The sequence below is a fragment of the Herpailurus yagouaroundi genome, unplaced genomic scaffold (genome assembly GCF_014898765.1).
Source record: "Herpailurus yagouaroundi ecotype Mexico unplaced genomic scaffold, PumYag 67525, whole genome shotgun sequence".
Classification (NCBI taxonomy): domain Eukaryota; kingdom Metazoa; phylum Chordata; class Mammalia; order Carnivora; family Felidae; genus Herpailurus; species Herpailurus yagouaroundi.
In genome coordinates, this window is record NW_024420331.1 from 2,200,332 (window position 1) to 2,224,439 (window position 24,108).

Here is a 24,108-nt window from a genome sequence, read left to right on the forward strand (position 1 = left end):
ACTTAGGCTTTAGCTGTATGGATTTTTACGATGTGTTTTTCTTAGCACGTCAAGTGAGTCTTGCTTTACAGGGAAGGCATTGCTTTGACTCAGTATCCAAGTGCATACTTGTGGCTCATGTAAGATGTATTCGGTTAGAGGACAACAGTGCAAGGACTGGCCACTCGAGGCCGCTTCGACTGTCCCCTCAGTCTTCCATTTTGTTTCCTGCTCCGTAAAATGCCAACAATAGCAAAAAGGGATAGTTAAAATTCCACCTGCCATGCAAGAAGAAAAATCTCTTCGGTAAGGTATCACATGCTCTCCAAAGAGGGATTCTCATCACAGTATCTTCAGTTAGGTGTTTCTTGCTTTGTTGCACAGGTGAAACCAGGGTTTCCCAACCTCAGCATTATTGATGGACATTTGGGACCAATCTTTATTATTTTTTTTACTGAAATACAGTTGACATACAATGTTATATTTATTTCAGGTGTATGACAGTGTGATCCACAATTGTATACACAATGCTCACCACTTATGAAGGGCTGTCCTATGCTTTGTAGGGTGTTAAACAGCATCCCTGGTCTCTACTTACTAGATGCCAGTAGTGTCCCCTCCCCTTTGTGACATCCATAAATGTCTCCAGATGTTTCCAAATGTCCTGTGAGGTGCAAAGGCACCGCAGCTGAGAACCACTACTCTAGCAAGAGAAATATAGCTATTTGTTTTTTGAGGGAGAGAGAGAGAGCAAGGGGAGTAGAGGGGCAGAGAGAGAGAGAGAGAGAATCTTAAGCAGGCTCTGTGCTGAATGCGGAGCCTGATGCGAGGCTTGATCCCATGATGCTGGGATCCTGACCTGAGCTGAAATCAAGTCAGACAGACACTCAACTGACTGAGCCACCCTAGAGCCCCTAGCTTTTTTTTTTTTTTTAAAGAACTTTGATCTAGGATGCTTTCCTCTTTCAAATGAGGTTTCATTCAGATCATTATCATTTCAACAATAAATGTCAAATAGTTACAGAAGCCAAAATTTAGGTTTGAGATGTTTATTTGTGTGAGAATGTGAATAACATAGTGACAGTATTTTCTGGACAAATAATTTATATGTACAGACGAACCAAGATTTCTTTCTGACTTGTGTGTTTAATTATGTGAAATGTCTTTTTTTTTTTTTCAACGTTTTTATTTATTTTTGGGACAGAGAGAGACAGAGCATGAATGGGGGAGGGGCAGAGAGAGAGGGAGACACAGAATCGGAAACAGGCTCCAGGCTCCGAGCCATCAGCCCAGAGCCCGACGCGGCTGATAATATGATTATATTTAGGGGCGAATGAATCATGTTCATGAGAAAATTATAAAAAGAAATGAGGAAGAAAGGAGCACTTTAGGAAAATATTATAGCTTTCATATTTTCCCCTTTATTAGTGAAGGAGGCATTTTGTCACCACTTGACTTGCTCAAAAAACAAAGCACATAGATACAAAAAGAATGCTTATCAGTAACTATTAAAATTAATTTTATTAATTTTTATTGAGCTATAATTGATATAAAACATATTAATTTCAAGTGTACGATGTAATGACCTGATATTTGTATACACTGAAAAATGATCACTACAATAAATCTAGTTAGCATCCATCACCATACGTATGTCAATTATAGCTCAATAAAAATTATTCTTCAAAATGCACAGCATTTCTTGTCAACTTTGAGTCATTCCTCTTCATTGCCAGTGAATGGATTCTAATTTTAATAGTTATTGATAAGCATTTTGATCTCCAGACTTATTGTCATTAAACAATGTCATCACATAATTTTAAATAAACCTAGCCAAGGATGTTTGCCTGTTTTCTTTATCTGGAATTTCTCAGGTTAAAAAACTGTAAGTAGAGTCAACAGCCTTTGGCTTGAACACACTTTCTCTTTGTTCATTTTACTAGCGAGTTCTGCTAAAACAAATTTTAAGGGCAAAAGTCTCACTTAAGTGGTTATTGCAGTTGGGGATGTCTGTAATAATCTCACCAGGGAGGTTTTTTTCCCCTAGCTGATTACTGAGTAATTGATACGAACTACTAATATTTGCCTAAGATACATCTGATAACTAATATCAAAATCTTTAGAATCTCAGGATAGACCATCCTCAGCGATATTACTCCAAGATTCTATTTAAACAGGGGAAACAGATTGTTTTCCTTCATGTAAAGTGTAACAATAAGCAACACGGTTCCCAAACACTTTCCAATGCTAACACAATCTGTGCTTCGATTCTGAAGAGAGCATTATGCAAAACAGTGTTAACGTTGTGATGTAAGCCCCAAATCACAAATTCTGGATGAGGATCCTTGGGGATTTTCATAAAATTATCAAAAGCATTTTAGTGCATTTCTTTACATGTTTCTTCCTAAGACAGAGTCATTCCAGATTTGTCAATCTGTTGTGATTAAATATGAAAATTTGCATACCACACGGGTAAAATTCACAAAATGAGTTCTGCATGAATATAAAATTTTGGAGAGTTTTATAATATTTAAGACATCAGTTGATCAAAAACTTTATTTAAACGTGTGCTCTCAGTGCTTTTCACTGGGGGAATTTGGCCCCCCAGGACACGTGCCAATGTCCGGAGACATTTTTGTTGTCACAATTGAGAGGGGATGGTTTGCTACTGGCATCTAGTGGGTGAAGACCAGGACGCTGCTAAACATCCTTAATGCACAGGACAGTCTGCTACAACAAAGAATGACCTGGCCTCAAATGTCAAGAATACCAAGGTTGAGACACGCTGTACTATAGATGATTCATGAAAATATTTTTCTTCATTTTCCAACAACTTCTTGAGATGTTCCTCAGACCTGGGACATTTTGCAACTTTAAAGCTGGCCTCAGTGTCTCGGTGGGCATGCCAACTGTCTTACTCATGTATGTCCCATCACAGTACAAAGAAAAGATAATCTCTTAATAGGTCCCTTATTTCCTCTACCAGAGCTGTCATTTTAACTGCAATTCCTTCAGAAAGATTTCTCAGTAAGATACAGGGAGCTTTAATCCTTATGGTCCGTTTATGTTAATTATGGGCGTAAAAAGTTTTACTCCATTCCTGTGACAAATGTCTTTGCATTTCTGATGTTTTTAATAGGATTACATTTAATTTGAAAATGAGTGAGTGTGTGTGTGTGTGTGTGTGTGTGTGTGTGTGTGTGTGTGCGTGCGCGCGTGTAAGTTCTGGGAGCTAAGATTGAAGAACCAACAGATTTTTATTTTTATTTTATTAAAAAAATTTTTTTTAATGTTTATTTATTTTTGAGACAGAGACAGAGCATGAGCGGGGAGGGTCAGAGAGAGAGGGAGACACAGAATCCGAAGCAGGCTCCAGGCTCTGAGCTGTCAGCACAGAGCCCGACACGGGGCTCAAACTCACAGACCCTGAGATCATGACCTGAGCCAAAGTCAGAGGCTCAACCAACTGAGCCACCCAGGCGCCCCAGAACCAACAGATTTTTAAAATGCATTGTTGTTTTCATTCATTCATTGTATTGAGAAGTTACTTGTGAGTAGCATTTATCTCACTATTTTTTACATATAAAATATTACATTTCTTTCGAAAGGATATTACTTTTGGAAAACGTTCGCTTTTCCTGTCTTTTCTACTGATTTTTTGCTTCAAAATACCATTTTGCAACTAAATTTGTGCCTACTCAAACAGTTTTTAAACAAATTGAAACCACAGGCCAATTGTTGCATCTAAATACTCTCAAGAACAGTCACATTTCTTCTACTGCAATGCTTCCAATAAACTCTCTCCACAGCACAATTTGTGACAAGTTATCCTTTTATATTGGATGTATCTTTAACAACAAAAAAGAAAAAGCCACCACTTACGTGTTTCTACAGCGGTAGATGTTAAAATGCAGATTTTTTTTTTTTGTTAATATAGCCTAGGAGTTCTTCACTTTGTGATTTTTTTAAATGACAGCTTTATTTCGATGTTTTCTGACTACATCATTTATTCAGTGGCTATTTGCTGAAATATTTGCAATTAGGGGCATGTGGAATATTTGATGGAACAAGGGGATCTTATATATAAGTTGGAATTTTTTCATAAAACCTGAGTGTGTGCATACGCATGTGCATCTATCTATCTATCTATCTATCTATCTATCTATCTATCTATGTTTCTGTCTGTCTGTCTGTCTGTCTACCAACGGGGAAAGAGATATTTTCTCTGAACTGGCCAAAACACATCTTCTTTTTCTCTATTAGGGCACAAGTTTTTTCCTATTCTCCCATCGTGAAAGACATTTGTGATGGGTTGCAGGTGGCCATAATTTATAATCCTCCTCAGTAGTGAAATTCATCATTCTTGGGATTATTCCCTGTTCATCACACACATTAACTCCTTGCTCCAGTCTTTACTTTGACCTCATCTGTAAAAATATGCCTCCCTTTTCAATGTCTGCATTTCACTTTCTGGACGAAAACAACCTTTGTTTCTCAAGGATTTGAACAAATGGAATATGAAGTTTTTCCCAACTGCACCAGCACAGAGTGACTTTTTTCTTTTCCCTCAATCTTGCAACTGTTTACCCACTAAAATTACCGATTACATTTCCTTGTGTACATGTCTTGTCTCCCACTAATTGGTACCCGCTGAGGTCTGAGACAGCACAGCCCACACTCTTTTAACTTGACCCTGAGGAGATGCAGGCCTAGCTTTTATTTAGGTTAAGGTTGGCAATCTGGGGAACTGTGTTCCCATCGCATGCTGCAGACATGAGCCAACATAACCCTTACATCAAGCGCTGTCAAACTAACGCGAGGAAGCAGGCCACGGAGCTGTCTCTGAGAAACTTTGTTCTTTGAACCACACCTCGAATATGGCTAACAGGGTTGACATCCAGCAAAGCGAAAATTGACTGGAAGTAATGTGGTTGGTTTGCTACTGCAGACAATGGCTCTGGACCTGAAAAGAAGAAGTTAAGAGAACAGCATCTGCTGTTCTGTGTGGTATTTTCTCGCAAGTGTTTAGAGAATTAGAAATTGCTTTGTCAAGAGCTTGTTTCCAAAAGCTGGGCCAATTTCAAAATGAAGCAGCCCTTGGGTCGTCCCTGTCTCGTCTCACCATTTGGAAAATAAACCTGAATTGTTAAAATGTAAATACATTTGACGGCCGATGATAATGGAAATTAGAGTATGTGAAGGTAGCCATATGTTGCCTAAAATCCGGATTGGTGATGACACAGAGGTGACCATAGAGGTGCCTGTGTAGGTGGCGCTTCTCAAAGGGTAGTCTCCACCCCAGCAGTGTCTGCAGCACCTGGGAGCCTATCAGAAATGCAAATTGTGCACTGTGAGCTGAATCAGAAACTCGGATGGGGCTGTGTGGTGGGGGGGGGGGGGCTGAATCTGTGTTTTAACAAGCCCTCCGGAGGATTCTGGTGCCTGTTCAAGTTTGAGAACCACTGATGTGTACATGGGTGGATGGATATGCAGGGACGGTTATAATACGTGCGTAGGTACAGACATAGGTATAGGTTGAAATACACATACGATTACAAACACAGATATAGATATGCATACAAATGTGTGGATATATATGTAAATATAGGTCTTTGGAGTTGCCATCACAGAGGTTTTGCAGGGGAGCAAATTATTTCATTGTACTAAGTGACTGGGTAAAGCCCTTCTTTTTTTTTAAGTTTCTTTATTTATTTTGAGAGAGAGAGAGCATGAACACAGGACGGGCAGAGAGAGAGGGAGAGAATCCTAAGCAGGCTCCCCACCATCAGTGCAGAGCTCCATGTGGGGCTCAAATTCACGAACCTTGAGATCATGACCTGAGCTGAAATCAAGAGTAGGACGCTAAAGTGACCGAGCCCCCCAGGTGCCCCGGGTCAACCTTTTCTTTTTCGAGGCAACGGCTCTGTGACTTAGAGAGAAAATCTGCATTTGTTGAATGTTTCTCCATGACGTTCCTGCAGCGTGTGCTCTATCGTGCCTGTCGTCCTGGGGTCTTCCCTTCCCTGTAAGACTGCTTGCTCTTCCCTTTGCCCTCTTTGAGGTCGCTTTTTGTGTTTGGATCTACAAGTGAATGGGAACAGAAGTTGGAAGCCAATAATATCACAAACGTTGGTCTGTATTTCAGGCTTCTTTTTGCTTGTGTCTGCCCATTGCATTTTTGTTTTTGAGTGTGCATAACTTATTTCCAGTCAGCCATTCATACGAGGCACCATTTGTAGTGATGAACTAGAACAACTTAAAGATGTGATAAAAGGGAATTTTTTTAAGTTTATTTATTTATTTTTGAGAGAGAGTGTGAGCATGAGCTGGGGAGGGGCAGAGAGAGATGGAGAGAGAGAATCACAAGCAGGCTCCACGCTGTCCACATGGAGCACGATGCGGGGCTCGAGCTCACGAACCGTGACACCATGACCGGAGCTGAAATCAAGAGTCTGCTGCTTAACCGGCTGTGCCACTCAGGCACCCCGATAAAAGGACATCTTAAATTACATTGTAGTAGGTTTCAAAATAATATGGTACTATTTGGAAGGAAATTCTCAATATGCAAGACAACTGTTTGGGAGAATATCCACTAAGACATAATCAGTGATTGATTCTTGGATTATAGAGTATTTTACTGTTACTCATTTTGCTTATTTCTATAGTTCTGATGTTTTTGGTTATATGCTTGCATTGCTTTTATAGTAGGCAAAGATAATATTATAAATCAATATATACAAGGCAGTAAAAATGATAAGAGAAATGGATTACAGTTTTATCTTCCTCCCGTCCCCATTACACCTTGAATTCAAGAATCTCTCAACTGTGCCAGCTCTATTTGCTCATCAGTTTTCACATTGGCAGAAAATGCTGCTAGATGGTGAAATTAAATGACAGTTCTTCCCACAGAAATGACAGGAAGTCCACTGCAAATAGGTAATTGATTTAGTCATTGAAACCATGTAGCATCTCCTATTAGGGAGAAGGGAATGTTTGAGTGTATGTGGGCACAAGAGAATGTCTCCCTTTGCTTTTTACGCAAAGTGGATAATGACTCTTTTCCTGATATTTGGAGTCACGTGGCTTAATCCTCTTTTGAAAGCCTTCCTCTGAAGATAAACATGGGCATTGGTTTTTGCTGAACTCCCTTTCCCTATAACTCTTTCTGCTCTGAAATTCTACAGTTCCATGGCGAGTGTGGATAAGCAGCAATTAACAGATGGGGAAATGAGCCATTTTATTTTTGTCCTACATGTAAAACTGAACCCATAGGGTCTTGTCTCAGGGTGGGACCTAGGTTGTTTCTGCAAGCTGTGGGATGCCCCAGAATAAAGCAGTGTACTATGAACTATGCTGGTGGGCCCCAGATCCCCTTGATGCTCCTGGCACATAATAACACCAAAACGCACTTAAATCAGCTTCCATGGTTGGGAATTCTAGATAATCACAGGTACGGTGGGCTTCATGCAGTGACTCTGGATCTTTTTCCCGTAATTCTTTTCACTTGATGTTCCCCTCAGCATCTCTAAGCTAGTATTGAGAGAACCTGGGGCAGTTGAGATAAATCCGATGATGTTTTAGGCCAGTGGTTCCCAACTTGGGGTAACTTCCCACCACCACCACCACCACCAAGGGACACCTGGCAATGTCTGGAGACATTTTTGTTTGGCACAACTGAAGAGCTGTTCCTGGCATCTAGTGGGTAGAGCCCTGCGTCACTGCTAAACATCCTGCAGTGAACAGGACAGTCCCCCACAACAGTGAATGACCCAATCTAAAATGTCAGTAGTGCTGAGGTTGAGAAACCCTGGCATACAGGAAGAAAATGTTTTCTTTTCCTGCGTCTCTTGCTTACGTTCAAAGAAGCATTTTGCAGAAGCCTCAAGCCACCTTTCCCTCACGTGCCCTGGCTGCAAGGAAGGCCGACAGCTTTCAGTCTGGGTTCCAGGATCAGTCATGGGCAGGAGGGCGGATACCTCCAAGATCGGCTCAGCACGCCCCCAGATATTAAGAATCCTGTGAACTGCTAAAGAACAGACACATTCTCCACAGCGATTCAAGTTCTCACTGCGGGATTTGGGGAAGTTCTTCTGCACCTATATGTTTTTTCTGGGTCCTCTGCATTCATACCTTTGTAGAAAAAGATATGACAGGAAGTGGTTCATTAACAATCCAAAGCTTTTTTTCAAGGGGTTGTCTTCACGGAAGAGAAGTGACTATTTTAGAGACGGTTTTACAAAACCAGTCCCTATGCTGCGTCATTTAGCAATTTTGTTATTAATTGAGGTGAGAGATGATGTTAGCCTGGACTAGCATGGAGCAGTGGAAATGATGAGAAGAGGTCAGATTCGGGCATGTTTTGAAAATAGAGCCAACAGGTTTTACTAATGGATTGGCCATGGAGTATGTTAGGGAGTTAAAGGGAATAGGGAGTCAAGGTTTCAGCCTGAGTCACTGGAAGGACGAACTTGCCATTGACTTAGCTGGGGGAGACCAGAGAGGAGCAGGGTGGGAGGAAGTTGAAGAACTCGGACAATTCAGGAAAAAAACCAGCCACTTTTGTCATTTGAGCGAGCCAGGAAGGTCCTTCTGCCTTCAATTTTAATTTCCTTGGCACTGTCCACGTATAGCCTAAAACATAATCAAGTTATGGGCTAAAGGACCTACCTTATTATTCTTTTTATCTGGCCACATGGTTCATCCTTCCCCTCCAAGGTGGGGAATGTCTTCTTTCTTTCCCTGTGTGTATGCAGGCTATAAAAGATATTTAGCAGAGGTGATTTATTTTACCAAAAAAGGTTATTGATAATTTGCATTCATGGGCACTTAGCGAGCTGAAGATCAATTAATAGTGTATGTTTTTCCTCCAGGTGAAATGTTATCTTGGATTTCTCAGAATTAAACCACAGATTTAAAGAGCGGACACTGGATCTCTGTGGTATATTTTTCTAAAACAGTGTATATAGTCTAGGTAGACAAAATAGCTCTCAAATTTTATTTGCACAAGAATTTCCTGGAAAGTTTCTTAAAAATGCAGATTCCTGAGCCCCAGAAGGCCCACTGTGGTCATTTTGGGACTGGACTCCATTACACATCATTATCTGATTACAGGGCCCAAGAACCACAAGCTTTCCAGGAGCCCACACAAATGTCTGCAAGCTTAAAAGGAAGTTATTGGCTCCCAAGGTAATTATGCAAATGCTTACCTATATCTCTAAAACCATAGTATATATCAATTTCATCGTCAGTGACTCTTTTATTAAGTAATCTTATCACATGCGAAAGCAACTTACGTTTTTCTCTTTTAGCGAGTGTTGCTGAAAGTGAACAATGATTACTTAAAATCACAGCCAAACAATAATTCTAGGAGTTACTCATTGACAAGTCATGTCAAAATCAAAATGATAAAAATCCTTTAGAAAATAAATTGATAGGCCTCAAAAGGAAGTGTTTAACACAGAGCCCTGGGACTCTACTTTTTAAAAATATTTATTTACTTATTTTGAGGGGGGGGGGTGGAGAATAAATGGAGGGAGGGGCAGAGAGAAAGAGAGAGAGACCCAGAATCCAAAGCAGGCTTCAGGCTCTGAGCTGTCAGCGCGGAGCCCGACTCGGGGCTCAAACCCACAAACTGCAAGATCATGACCTGAGCCGAAGTCAGACACTCAACTGACTGAGCCCCCCAGGCGCCCCAACTCTACTTTTGATAAAACGCATCTTCAGGTGAATCTGGTTCTGATCCTGCAGTCACACTTAGAGAACGTAAGGTCTAGATGGTCGTTTCGTATTGCCAGAGCGTTCTTGCCTGCACCCAATCATTTATCAGAGTTTCTCACCATCTACTCTGTGCAGGCATGATGCTGGGTGGGAGAACTATAGTGGTAAACAATATTTATCATTGTGAAACTTCCAGGCAAGTGGGAGAGACAGTCAGTAGACAAATGGGCAAGCATATGAAAGCAAATACAGGTTCAGATGATGCTGGGGAAAAAACCAACAGGGCGTTGACATCAAGAAGCCAGGGGACATCGACTGCAGACAGGGGAGGCCAGGGAAGGCTTTTCTGAAGGAGTGGGATTAAGGAATAAAGAAGGAGTAGCCAGCCCTGGGTAGAGCATTTCAGGCACTGGGAACAGCATGGGTAAAACCGCCTACACTGGACCAAGCTTGCCCTGTCCAAGAGTATCAGGAGAACGGGAGGAAAGCGAGAGGCAGAGAGGGGAGGGAGGAAGTAGGCCCAGACCCTCCGGGTCTGCATAGGGAATTCCTATGCAGATGGATTTTACTCTAAGGGCAATGGAAGCGAAGTGCCATCTCTGCTTGCCTGTTATTCATCAAAGCTTGGGTGTGGCGCGGTACTTTGTGCAGCGGCACTCAGCTCGGAGCCGGACTGCTTCGGTGTGAATTCCAGCTTGGCCTCTTAGAAGCAGAGTGACCTTGGATCTGTTCCAACCTCTCTTTGCTCAATTCCTCACCTGTAAAATGGAAGTAATAACACGACCTACCTCAGAAGGTAGTTTAGCATATTTAATAAATGCATGGTAAGTACCATATATGTCTTAGTAATGAAGATTTGTGTTCAAGAAGATCATTCTGGATTCCCCCGCGGACAATTAACCGGGTAAGGGCAAGAGCAGACATGGTTGGATTGGTTAGGAGGCTGTCACGTTTGTTCAGGAGGCTGTCACGTTTGTTGATGGAAGCTGGAGGTGGGCGTATGAAAGCAGAGTTGGAGAGGAGGGTTCGGATTCCTGATTTATTTGGGGGGCAGAGTTGACAGAACCTGGGAATGGATTAAATGTGGGACGTGAGGTGAAGGGAAGAATAAAGAAAAGCTATTTGGTTTCTGGCTCGACTAATTGGGTGCATAAAAATCATTGTCATCAATCATCATCACTATCAGCAGCAGCAACATTTATTGAGCGGGCGTGCATGCCAGCCACTGAGATAAATGCTTTATCAACACCTCTTGAGATGTAGGAGGCTTAGGTACAAAGGCATTTGCCAGAAGGGAAAGTCAAGAGTTCAGCGTTGGATAAGTGAAGTTTCAGATGACCCTGAGATACCAGATGGAAGGGTCAAAAAGGCAGCTGGATAGCCGACTCTATAAAACTCAGAGATGACTGGTTTGGAGATAATATTCACGAGTCATGAACTTTGCAACGGAATTCACCACAGTGTTCTTTTATGTAATGATTTGGGCTGTTACAGTAATGTTTTATTACTTTTGGCCCAAGCCTTTTTTTGAGTTCAAGACCTGCTTCCTAACAACCTTTATGTCAATTGACTTTTCAGTCGATTCTCCGTAGCGTACAATAAAGTACTGCGTTGACATTTCTGACTCTGAAACAGGGCTCTACTGACTCAACTTGCCTAACCTGAAGTTTGCGTTCCCTGTGAAACATTTCGTGATTAAAATGCTAAGAAACTTTAGTTCAAGTTATGGTCTTGAAGTCAACAGAATTATATCAAATCGTATGGGTATAGAAAATCGTGTATTTACAGTGCTTCGATTGACATTTAAATTGACATTTGAACAGTTTTTCCAATCCCACACAGTTAGTGGCATAAGGTCTTGAGAAAGCATGAAACATTTGTTTATCAGCCTCATATTTCATCGGGCTTGCCAAACACAGTTCATTTTCCATAGAAATTCACAAACCTGAGCAGTGGCCAAATTGTCAGAGTCACTGAATGTAAGCCAGTGAATAAAATTGTTAAACCCTTTGATTCCCCCCACTTTTTTCCCTTAAAAAGTAACATAGCGTGTGCCTCTGAGTTTTATTATTTGACATCTATTACCCACAGCACCCAAATGTGTTTGAGAAAAAGCCTGTGTGGACATTGCAGCACAGAGTGAACACAGGCGGGGTCTTTTGGGAACATTCATTTGCAGCCTTGCTTATCCTCCAGTGGGAAGGACTACTCCCTCGTAGTTCCCTGGACATCCTTCTGAGGGCAATGGTACCAACTCGTAAAAATGAATAATATAAGGAACTTTTAAGGGTTAAAACATTTGAAGGCAAATCCGGAATAGGCAGAAATTACATGTTGGTCTGAAATGTGATAAATTGCAGACACCATGCATTAAAGTGACCTGGCGTCACTGGCAAACCTTTCTCTTGAGACTTTAGTTCTAATAGAATGCACTGATTCGAGCAAAATCTTGAGCAGGGGGCAGGATGGAACCAGCTATCGCAAAGAAAATAATCTTCATGGGAATTGGTCCACTGTGCCCCCAAATCGTTTGGAAAGTTAATGGATATGGAAGGATCCATAAACTTCCATGAGTTGAAGGATCACAATTAACTACTGAAGTTCAGCTATGAGAAAGTCACTGAGCTGTGAGGTCACTGTGCTCAAGTCACATGTAATCTATTTGGGGAGGGCAGCCACGTGGGATACAAGGGCAACTGTAAGTTCAAAGGGACTCTCACAGATGGGAACCATGGGCATGTCGGGAAGGGAGTCACCACTCGGGAGTGAAGGTGTCGGGGGAAAGCGGGGCTAAACAAGAAGCTGGAGCAGGATCCTTGTCATCAGTGGCCTCGAAATGAAGTTGAGGAGAAGGGGCCTGATGTGCCAGGGGCCAGCATTTGTCACTCCCTGCTTGATGGAGGCCCTCTCTCACCATGGCCCTTGCCAAGCCGCATTGGTGAATCAACAGGAGTCATGGTGACTTCAGAAGAGCCCAGTGTAACTGGGGAAGGGCTGTGGCAAGGGAATAAGGGTTAGCATTTCATTTTTAATGTCGCAGTTTTGTTGAGATATAATTCACATACCGTACAGTTCACTCACTTTAAGTGTACAATTTAATGGTATATTCATAGAGTTGTACACCCGTCACCACAATCAATTTTAGAACAGTTTCATCACCCCCAAAAGAAAGCCTGCAATCCTTAGTCATCACTGCCCACAATCTTCCCATCCCCCTCAACCCCTGGCAACCACTAACCTTTTGCCACTCTATGGATTTGCCACTCTATGGATTCTGGGCATTTCATATAAATGGAATCCTACAATATGTGGTCTTCTGTGACTGGTTTATTTCCACCTTTTGGCTATCGTGAATCGTGCTGCCGTGAACAATTTTGTGCAGCAGCTTTGTGTGAACGTGTATTTTCAGTTCTCTCGGGGATATGGCTGGGAGGGGAATTGTTGGATCATATGGTAAGATAGCTCTAGTTTTAATATTTTGGAAACCAACCAATCGTTTTACAAAGCATTTTGCGTTGCCACCAGCAACACGTGAGAGTTCTAATTTCTCTGCCTCCTGGCCAACAGTTCTTTTTACCTATCCTAGTGAGTGTGATCTAGTATCTTCTTGTGGTTTTGATCTGCATTCCCCTGATGGCTGATGATGTCGAGAATCTTTTCATATGCCGATTGGCCATTTGTGTATGATCTTCAGAGAAATGGCTGTTCAGAGCCTTTGACCGCTTTTAAATCAGGTTGTCTTTTTATTATTGGGTTGTAAGAGTCCTTTATATATCTGGACACATACAAGCCCCCTATCACATATGTGAGTGAGTGAGCATTTCATTCAAATGATTGGTTCCCTCCGACATCCCTGTTGTATCTCTACCGTTGACTATAAACTGGCATATGTCTATGTATTCTTCCCCCTGCAAGTGCGTGGTGCCTCTCTGCCTTGTGTGCTGAAGGAGACCTTTCGGAGCTGAGAGCTCCCCAGGGTGTCTGACTCAGAGGATCACGGTGACCCCAGGTCTTCTCCCTCCCAGGGCCTCTAGCTGTGCATTCCAGCCGGGGAGCCTGCCTGCCCGACTCCGGCCCTTTGAGCGGTGGCCCTGTCTCCAGCCTCCTTCTCTGTTCCCACACCGGACAGGGGCTCTGCGTGGAGAGGATGGGGGGTCAGTTCTGCCTGGAGCTGCTGCTACTGCTGAGGTGTAAGGGCCCTGGGGAGGTGAGAAGATGCATTCGCTTCGGGCTCTGTGCCTGGAGCCTCCTGCTTCAAGTGAGGCAGATGCGAAAGACGTCATGGGGCTGATAATCCTGGAGCGGCGCTGGGGGAAGGTGGCCACAAGCAAGAAAGAGTGAGAGAGGCAATAGCTTTGGAGGGATTCTCTCTGCTCGTTCCAGCTCTCAAGTCTCTTTCAGCTTCAAAGTTCAGACGGTTCAAATGACACTTACGATATCTCTGACTGTTGCTTTAGGAGAAGGTTCGGAGCCTCTGAGCCAGGATGACCGGAATGTTACCTATGATTGCCAAGGCACTCGTATTTTTATTGCAAGCTTAGAGCAGATCTCAGTAAGGACCCGTCATTTCTTCTGCGCCTTCCCTTTGGGCTGTCGTTGTCAGTATTGTTAAATTGACGCACTTTGACTTTAGTGATGCACCCCGACTTACGCTGTTACTCAGCAGGTCTCAGTGGTCTCCTGTGCAGTGCTTTTGAGCCCCTCTCTGGCTCTGGTTTAGTGGATACCATATAATGACAGACATTTGGGACAAGGGCAAACGTTGTCCTTTTCCTCACTAGGACAAAGGAGCCAGATTCTATGACATTGACAAGCAACACAGGTACTCACGTGAAACCACAAAACGTGGGGTGACTCTTCCCTTGTGGCCGCTGCATGAGGCAAAGGCAGATGATTGGTTCAGAAAATCGGAAAGCCTTGGATTTGCTGCTTGTGGTCTCTGGTGCAAATCTTAGATTTTTACGCTTCCAGTTTTTTATGATTTCACAGAAAGAACCTCAGAATCCATCTTTTCTTCTTATTAACTTGGAATAGTGCCACAGTAATAGTAACTAGAAAATCAGTCAACTCAGGTTGTAGCGATCGTAGGTTCCTCGACACCTATCACCGTTCCTCGGGAACATTTGTGTTTTATTTGTGGGAAAATGAGCCACAAAGGCAGTAAATCCCCCTTTATTTTCCAACCGTCTTTGTAAATCCTGCCGACAGGAACTGCACATTCAGGCGGTAAGTACCTTCAAACTCCACCGCCGTCTTGGAAAAGAAATCGATTTTGAAGTCACTCTGTGGTGCCTGTCTTCAGGTTCAGAAAAAAGTCATTTGTGGAAACCAGGTGGAGCCCACATCGGGTTCTGTGCTGACAGATCCCCCGAAACCCTGAGACCCTGACCTGAGTCAAAATCAAGAGTCAGGCGCTGGACCGACTGAGCCCCCCAGGCGCCCCTGAACCTTTTCATCTATTTGAATCTGGTCGTGGAGTGGTAGGTAGAGGGAGTATGCCAGCCAATTAGCTCTGGGTCAGTGTCCTGCTGGAGATATATCCACAGCCTTTCTATTCTGGTCAGTGTCCATGAACTTCAGAATGTCACTTGAGACGGATGCTCCGTAGGTGCTGAGTATGGGTTTAGTGGGCTACTTGGGAAAGGAGGTACTGGAGGGCCGAGGCCTGCCTGTTTTAACAAGACCTGGTCGGTTCCCACTGTAGCCTGCTCTGAAGGAGTCAGTGAGAAAACACCTTGCGGTTCCTGTAAGAACCAGACTTGCATTTATTTGTTTTCAGTCCATCTTCTGGAACCAAGGAAGGAGTGAGGGCCATTCCTGATCAGGTGCACACCGCAGCTGGGACGGTCACCAGGGCGGTGCTGTCGTGGTGTGGTGATACCTCCCCATATTTACAGAGGCCCCCTACCCGTCTGTAGTGGTTTACCACAGTGGCAGAGAAGTTATCAGCCTGGGGCTTCTTTAGTTTCTTTACAATTAGCTCCTAAGTGCATCCTGGGGAGGTCAAATGGGTAGGAGAAATTCGGTGACCAAGGAGACGAGCTTCATGAGTCCCATCGAGCTGAATTCGTATTTACTGTTAGAAAGAGATAGAGATTATTTTAGTTAGGATCCTAGAGGCGGATGGCAAATTAGTTTACCTTTCAAATTGCATTCATCAAAAAGGGGGCAGGGTGTGTGTGTGTTTTAAGAAGTGCATTTCTTTTTAAAGTTGAAAGTTTAGACAACTCCTCGTCTGTAAATTGGGGACAGAGACAGCTTTTTCTCTGTAGGTTGTGAGAATTAAGTGAGCTAATATATGTCATGCGCTTAGAACAATGCCTGGAGTATAATAAGAGCCCAGTAAATGTTCAATGTTACTATTATCTTTAGTTTTATATTACAGTATGGCGGCTTTTTGATGCTAATAATGGTTCCTTGAGCAGATATGAAGCACACTGACCGGTTTCTACATGTTTTTCCAAATTCTCCTCAAGGAGGTTACAGGCTAGTAGGGAGACCAAAGTAGAAACAAGTAGTTGCTTGAAATAGAAGCGTGCCCAGCATATCCTGGGAAAGCTCGAGGCCCGAGCACTCCAGCCCATGTGGACCAGTAAAAGAAGGTCTCCAAAGGAGCAGGCATTGAACTGATGCTCATTTATGGCCGTTCTCCTGCTGTGTGGCATATGGGGGCCGGACGGACACTTAGAGGAGCATCTTGGGTTTGGTACTTGGGCAGATAGATAGGATGTCTCGTGTCCTGAATCCATCAAATATAGTAGGTTGCCCAAAGTCTGCACTCAAGAAAACTGTGTTTTCTCTACACTCTCCATAGCTGTCAGAAGCTTTTGGGCAATAATTTGGTAAGAAAAACTCAATTATATTCATCACTGAATACATGGGCGGTGATGGTTCTGAGAATCGCGAGCATTATGGCATCTGAAATCCCTGCCCACTTAGTTCTCATTATTCTGCCAAATTCAAGCAAATCCCAAAACAGGACTCTTCCCAGACAAACTAAATGAGTTCTAATTCAGCAGTTATACCAATGGTCTGGTTATTTTTCTCCTCTTTATTACAGAGGCAACACAATGACGGTTAAGCAACCTCCCGAGAAACAACGAGCGTACTCACTTTTAAATAACTTCTGAAGAAATAAAGAACTATTCTAATTTCTGCAGAATGGTTTTGATTTAGAGACACCAGCTCCCTTAATCCTGGGGCAGCTATCTCTTCCTCTTGCAAATTTTCTTTAACATCTTGGTCACCCCCCAAGCTGTTTGGATTTTGCTGATGTAGTTTGTGTAAGAAGTGAAAAGCCTACTGTTTATTAACCTTAAGATTTGACCTCTAGGTTTTTCTTCCTCAATTATGTTTTAAATATTTTTATGTATTTATTTTTTTGAGAGAGAGAGAGAGAGAGAGAGAGAGAGAGAAAGAGAGAGAGGAGAATGAGTGGGGGAGGGGCAGAGAGAGAGGGGGAGAGAAGGAATCCCAAGCAGGCTCCGAACTATCAGTGCAGAGCCCGATGCAGGGCTTGATCTCACACACCGTGAGATCATGACCTGAGCCGAAATTAAGAGTCTGACACTTAACTAACTGAGCCACCCAGGTGCCCCATCTTTTTCAATTATGTTTTAAAACTGCACACAGACTTGGGGCACCTGGGGGGCTCAGTCAGTTAAGCGTCTGACTTTGGCTCAGGTCATGATCTCCCTGTTTGTGAGTTCAAGCCCCACGTCGAGCTCTACACTGACAGCTTGGAGCCTGGAGCCTGCTTTGGATTCTGTGTCTCCCTCTCTCTCTGCCCCTCCCCTGCTCATGCTCTGTCTCTGTCTCTCTCTCAAAAATAAATAGACATCAAAAAAGTTTTTTAAATGCACTCAGACTTCCACATTTCTTCATTGTTTCTGTATGTTAAGTTCTGAACACACAGTGTGATTCAATATTGGCCTTGTTTTCTAGAGTAGGGTTCCCAACTTCAGTGGTGTTGACATTCAAGGCTGGATCATTCTTTGTTGTGGGGCCTGTCCTGTGCATTGTGGGATGATTAGCAGCACCTCTGGTCTCCACCCACTAGATACCAATAGTACCACTTCAACTCTCATTCCCACCCACCCCCTACCCCCGCCATTGTGACTCCAGACATTGCCCAGTGCCCTCTAGTGGGCACAGCTGCCTTGGTGGAGAACACTGCTCTAGAGAAAAAGAGTTGGGTAAAGAAAGCCCTAAGGTGGAATTAGCTGAACTGTGACCAATGCCAGAGCAACAAGGGAAGGGTTGGAATTGGAATTCACTAGATGCGGCAACCTGGCCTTCCAAAGAAGGTGAAAAGAAGACATTCAGAGGGAGAAGGTCTAACGCTCTGGCCTCCAATGAGCCTTATGCAACCCATGACTCCCTCCTGGTGGTTTTACTCTCTTATTACCTAAGTTCATAGGGTGACCTTAGGTGTGGCAAAGAACAGCCTCTGGTGATTTTGGATAGGAGGCAGGGATCGTGTAGGGTAGCAGTCAGTAAGGGAGGTGTTCAGCTGCTTGTATGTCAGAGATGGCATATTGGTAAATGACGGATGTGTTCAACTTTGGAGTTTGGCATAGAAAGCTTCTGTGTTAGGTCCAAAATCTACATCATCTCCAATTCCAACTGTGTAGTGTTCCTTTTGGGGGATCTGGAGAACCCGGAGAAGGCTCCCTTTCTGGCTATAAGTACCATAGCCAACATTTATTGAGTTTGAGGCTCGTCGACATGAAAGGACTCAGAGATAGACACTACATTTTATAGATGAGGAAACTGAGGTACAGAGAAGCTAAAGAAACTTGTCCACATTCCCATAGGAGATAGGCAAAGTTCGTGATTGTGAACCTAAGACAGTCTGGTTGTGGAACCCGCAAAGCCCACCACCATACTGGGAAGCCATCTTTGCCCTTGTGTGTACATTTGACTTGCCTGGGAGCCCCCACATTCCACAGATTTGAAGCATGGAAAATTTTTTTTGGAGAGGACGACAAGATTTGGCTATTTTGAGGCAATTTTTCACATTGTTTAAAATTTTTTTATTACTTATCAAAAGAAAGCAAAAACTGGAACCTAGGCTATTTTTCGTTGACCACAGGGCAGTGTTGTTTGTAAGGGAGCTTCATTGATCTTGGTTATTTTTTTAATAGATTATTCAGATGTGATTTATCAAGGCAAATGTTTTGGGACCCAAATGACCATTCCTTTCTTCTCAACCTCTTCACTTCTCACCACTCCCAGCCCAATCTTACTCCTCAAGTATTATTTATCTTCTAGAAGAGTCAGGTGTTTTAGATGAGGCCAAGATGAATTCTTCCCAGCAAGGAAGTATTTTTGGATAACTAAATGTCAGCCAACGATCCCTGCTGATAAGGCTCTAGACCAGTCAGGGCAAAAGGAATTATAAGCCAAATCACGAAACAATAAGTAAAAACTCCAATTAACAAGAATTTCACAACAAACATAGGCTGATGACTGTTTTATTAAAGCAATATGGAACACAACTAGAGATCACTATGTTCTGGAAACGTGGGAAATTGGTTGAAATTATTTTTCTCTTGTGATTCCCATGTTAAGCTCCTCACAGTCGTATCTCTTTGGGATGTTTTCCTAATTAATACAGTTGTTAGCTATTTTGTCTTCTTTTTAAAGTCTTGGCCTTCAATTCAATCTTGTTATTTTCAGCAATTGTTTACTGATAAGAGGCAAACTTCAGATTTATGGGAAAAGTCAGTGTTTTCATTTTATGTGGAGTTGGGAGAGGAGGTTGTCAACTTGACCCTGCTTGTAAATAAGAAACTTGATGTTTTTTCTTGATAGAGCCTTATATTGGAAGACATATAATGTGCCTTCGTGATGATAATTGATACAGTAGCCATATAGTCTCTAAATGATTAGAATGGGAAGAACTTTCTCAAATAGTGTGTGTCTTCACACATGTCCTTTTACTGCCGGTAAACTTAGTGGGCGGTATGCATGTGTGTGTGTGCATGTGTGTGCATGTGCGTGTGTGTGCATGTGTGTGTGCACCCATTTGTCCTATGTTGCTGTTGCTTTGAACCACAGAACAGAAAAGAATGTAAATATTTTCTGATGTTTCCAGGCAGTCAGCCACCCTTAGGGACGGACAAAAGTTTGTGTTTTTTTTTTTTCTTACTTTTATCTTTCCATCAGCTTCAACTTTGGCCTATTCCCAGTGAAGCCCCAGGTCAAAGGCAGCCCCAGCCTTCTACCTCCATCGTGGATATGGCTGGTAGCGGTCTGAAAATGAAGGGCTATTCCTTTGGAACTAAAATAGTTTTTCTCACGAGTAGAAAAAATAATCTAGTTGAACTCGGAATTCATCTGTTTTAAAAGAAAACTGGAGGGGAGAGCGTTGTGGTGTGTGTGATTTGACCTGAGGAAGAGAATGACACTTCTACAGTTCTTAAAAAATTGCCATACGTGATCACGATTCCTGGAATCCTGGGGAAATGACTTGTTATGGATAGTTGGGATGTTCAGTTTTAAGCAGCAAGTCTGTTTTGTCTCATCTTTTGTTTAAAATCTTTGAATTAATACGACTTGTTCTTCCACCTCAGGAAATAGTGTATAGAACAGCGCTGTCTAATAAAACTCTCGGTGGTGATGGGAATGTTCTGTGTCCCTGCTGTCCAGTATGGTAGCCACTGGCCCCACGTGGCCTTTTAGCCCTTAAAATGTGTCTAGCGCGACTGGGGAACTGAAATGTAAGTTTTAGTTACTTTTAATTATTTTAAATTGGAATAGCCATGTGGGGATACATACTGAACAGGGCAAATATAGAGTATAATTAGCACTTAGTGTATGTCTCTGATTTCAAATATTCCGTGGTACTATTATCCTACAAAATGTGAATTTTGATCTGTTCCCTGTCTCTGACAAAGTGAAGATTACTTCCGGGTAACCCTTTCAACCTCTATCTTCAGTGCAGGCCATCAAGATAGGTGGTTCTGGAAATACAGCTTGAAAATTAGTTTGTTAGGTTGCATTTTCCTTTGCCCTTTCTAGTGTGTGAGCTGTGAGCATTTTCTGGGTAATTGGAGTTGTTATTAATTGAGGTTGAGTTCTTCAGATGATCCAGACCTGATGTCATTAAGCACAAAAAAGTCCATTATAGCCAGTTGAAGCCCAAAAGTGAAATGAGATAATTGATGATTTTTAAGTCAGAATAGTTCAGGCATTATTTGAATCAAAAGGAGACCCATTAACGTGAAAAGTCACTGCAAGCACCTACCTCCTTAAGGGTTTAGGGCTTAGATATTGTTTGACCTTTGACCTGCCTGCTCTTTGAACCCAGTTAACCTTTGGCGGGATTTCAGCAGGAGCTACTTTGATGGTCATTTTTTCTGGTTTTTTTTCTGTCTTCATCCTATAATGCTCATCTCTTTTCTGTTGTTTGGTCTTGTTGTTCATTTTCGGGTTTTTTGGGGTTTTTTTTGGTTGTTGTTGGTCGTTTCCTGCTAAAGCCCCTAGTTCCTTTCCCTTTGCCCTTCTTTGGTCAAAGTATTTCTCTGAAAAATCAAGTACACGTGAAGTCATTTCTACTTGGAATTTACCTGAAGGGGACCCACCAAGATCCAAAGGTCACATCAAAGGGAACTGAAGGAAGGAGATGTGTCTGGATTGAAGCAGAAGAAAAGGAGAAAAAAATTTAAATAATTTAATGTGATTCTGATTACAGAAGCAACTTATGTTTATCGTGGGAAAAATAGCATCTTTGTACAGACACCTGCATCCCCTTCCTGGTTTTTGTCTATGCATATTTATGGGTATATGTTTAAATTACCTCTGTGTTATGGTCGTGTGTAATTTGCACATATGATAGATGATCTTGGTCCTGAATTTTAGTTTATAACATTTGCTCCACCACTAAAGTTTCTTCTAAGGCATACTTTTTTCCATTATTCCTTCAGCTAGATGTAAGAAAATTTAAGTGAGGTACACTTTCTCATGGTATAAATAATGTTGTAATCAACATCTTTGCACGTATCTTTTCATGCATTTTGATGACTCTCTTAGGTAATTCCTAGACGTGTATTTGCAGTGCATATTGAAGTCCTCACCAACAAAGAGTGAATGAGTGGAGAGCAGATTTCAGATTTCTTAGTGACATGGGAGTGGTTCCGGTGAGATAAGAGTTTCCTTGAGGTGGTTTCCTGGACTTCATCGGACTCTTCAGCTCGATTTCAAAGACAGAGCACAGCTTTTGTAGATAGTCTACTTTTGCTTTTTTCCTGATGTGAGAATTCTTTGGGTGTAAGTTTGGGTTTATTAGTGCATTTATGGTTAGGACTGCTATTTGTTTCAGACTGTACTTTTGAGTCTTGGTCATTAGTATCTAGTGAATTTCTTCCATATTCTACTCAAATACATACAACGTTGGGCAGCTGACTAAGCCCGAGTCTTAATGAATTAGAAACACTCTGTTTTCTTCAGTTTACCTCAGTTATGTTACACTATGTGGTGACAGCTACATACATCTACGTGTCACAATTTTGTCAGTTGCAGCCATCTGCCACAGTTGGGGAGTCAGGAAATTAAATAGTCTCAAAGTGATCGTGGAACTTTGAGAGTAACAATCCTGAGGCCAATGTACTTCATTTTGTTATGGAGAATATGTATACAAAGTAAGCTACATATTAAAAGCTGTATATATACGTTAACAAAAAGAAGTGGTAACTGAGAGCGGAAAGGAACCGTTACAATGAGAGGGCAATTTAAAACAGGCATAAGAGCTTTATGATCTCTAAAATGCCAAAGGCAACACACCTCACTGATGGGTGTTCATAAGTCTCATTCTAGCCCATCAGGGAAATGCTATCTTGTGGTTAATATACATTGTTTAGTGCGGTGGAATAATGTCCATTGTGGCCTACCATGAAAATGATAACATTAAAACACATGTTTGGGATTGAACTGAATACACAAGTTTCTATATCTCATAAAATTAACTTATGCAGTACATCTCATTCCATAGTGAATAGTCTTCAGAGTCCAAAGCTTGACTTTTTCCCTGTAATTCAAAATGTGATTTGAATATGTGTGTAGGTATGTGTGTCATTTGACTTATTATAAAAGGAGAATTATTTTGTCAATGACTTTTCCAGAGAATCCTCTTATATCCGAAGAATTGAAAGCAACTCCAATCTGACTCCAAGGTTTGTGTTTTTTCCACATAGTCTCCAAGTAACATCATCCTTTACACCCTTAAAATGTTTCTCAGTAGAAATAAATGTAACGGCAATACGTTCATGAACCGTGAAAGACAAAGTGTGCAGAGAGGCATAGATTTTGGAGACTATACCAGGATATATATCTCTATCTATCTATTGGATTTTTTTTTTTCAGGAAAATCATTGACAAAATTGACTAATTCTTAGTTCTGGACATATAAGCTTTACATTATTGGAAGAGAGTTTGCTGACATGATATAAATGATGGGGCTTCTGATATTGATGTCATGACCCACTAATCATTTGTGACCCACAGTTGAAAAACACTAGCATGGAAATAGAGTGTGTCATCCATCTAGATGATTCCAGGGCTGGTTAATTCAGGGACACAGTGATGCCACCAAAGACTTAAGGGCTCTACATCTTTCCACTTACCCCTTCTGGTCATAATATGACACAGTTCCAGGCATCGTATCCTCAAACAAGTAGATCCAAGGACAGAAGACCACGTGTGTGTGTGTGTGTGTGTGTGTGTGTGTGCGCGCGCGCGCTTAATTGGAAAGTAATCTTTTTCCCCAGAAGTTCTTCCTCTCCTAGAAGACTTTCCTTCTGGCCCCATTCGTTGTTCAGGTTCCATCACAACCCATTCCTAAACCGGTCACTAGCAAAGGGAATAGATGCCATATTTGGTATTGTTGGATATGGTATGTTATTGTAATTAATGCCATAATTGGCATGGAGGAGTGAACACTCATTCCCTGAGCCAGGGTACGGCCTCATCTGTCCTGAGTTTGTGAAAGGCCAGATGCTGGGTATAATTCCAGCTTTGCCAACAAGGAATGAGGGGTGAGGAAAGCTGTTGTGCAGCTAGCTGAGCAAGTCTGCCATTTTTGCCAGGGCATTTTGCCTATAATTCTGTCATGGTGTCAGTGCTGCTCGGCCTCCTCTAATCGGTATTTCTGAGCTTCTTTTATCCCTTTGGTATGTTCTGGGTTCCTTAAGGATGGGAACCTACTGTTTTTACTAGGGTCTGGAATTGTGCCTTATCCTAAAGGGTGATAAATTAATATTTACTATGTTGATTGGAATTCGCTCATGAGAATTGATGAAAAGTTTTCTTAATTTTTTATGGGATCTAAATTCTTTTAAGTCAAGTTTTTTGTTGTTGTTGTTTAAATATCAAGACCCTCCCAGGAAAGTTATGTTTATTCATTCCAGAAAA

At 42.1% G+C, this 24,108-nt stretch overlaps 1 protein-coding gene across 2 annotated transcripts in view; it reads left to right on the plus strand.

The window, feature by feature from the left end:
- Positions 1–24,108, plus strand: part of ARHGAP6 (Rho GTPase activating protein 6) — a 457,219-nt gene that overhangs the window by 312,626 nt on the left and 120,485 nt on the right. The gene's annotated exons all lie outside the window — the stretch shown is intronic.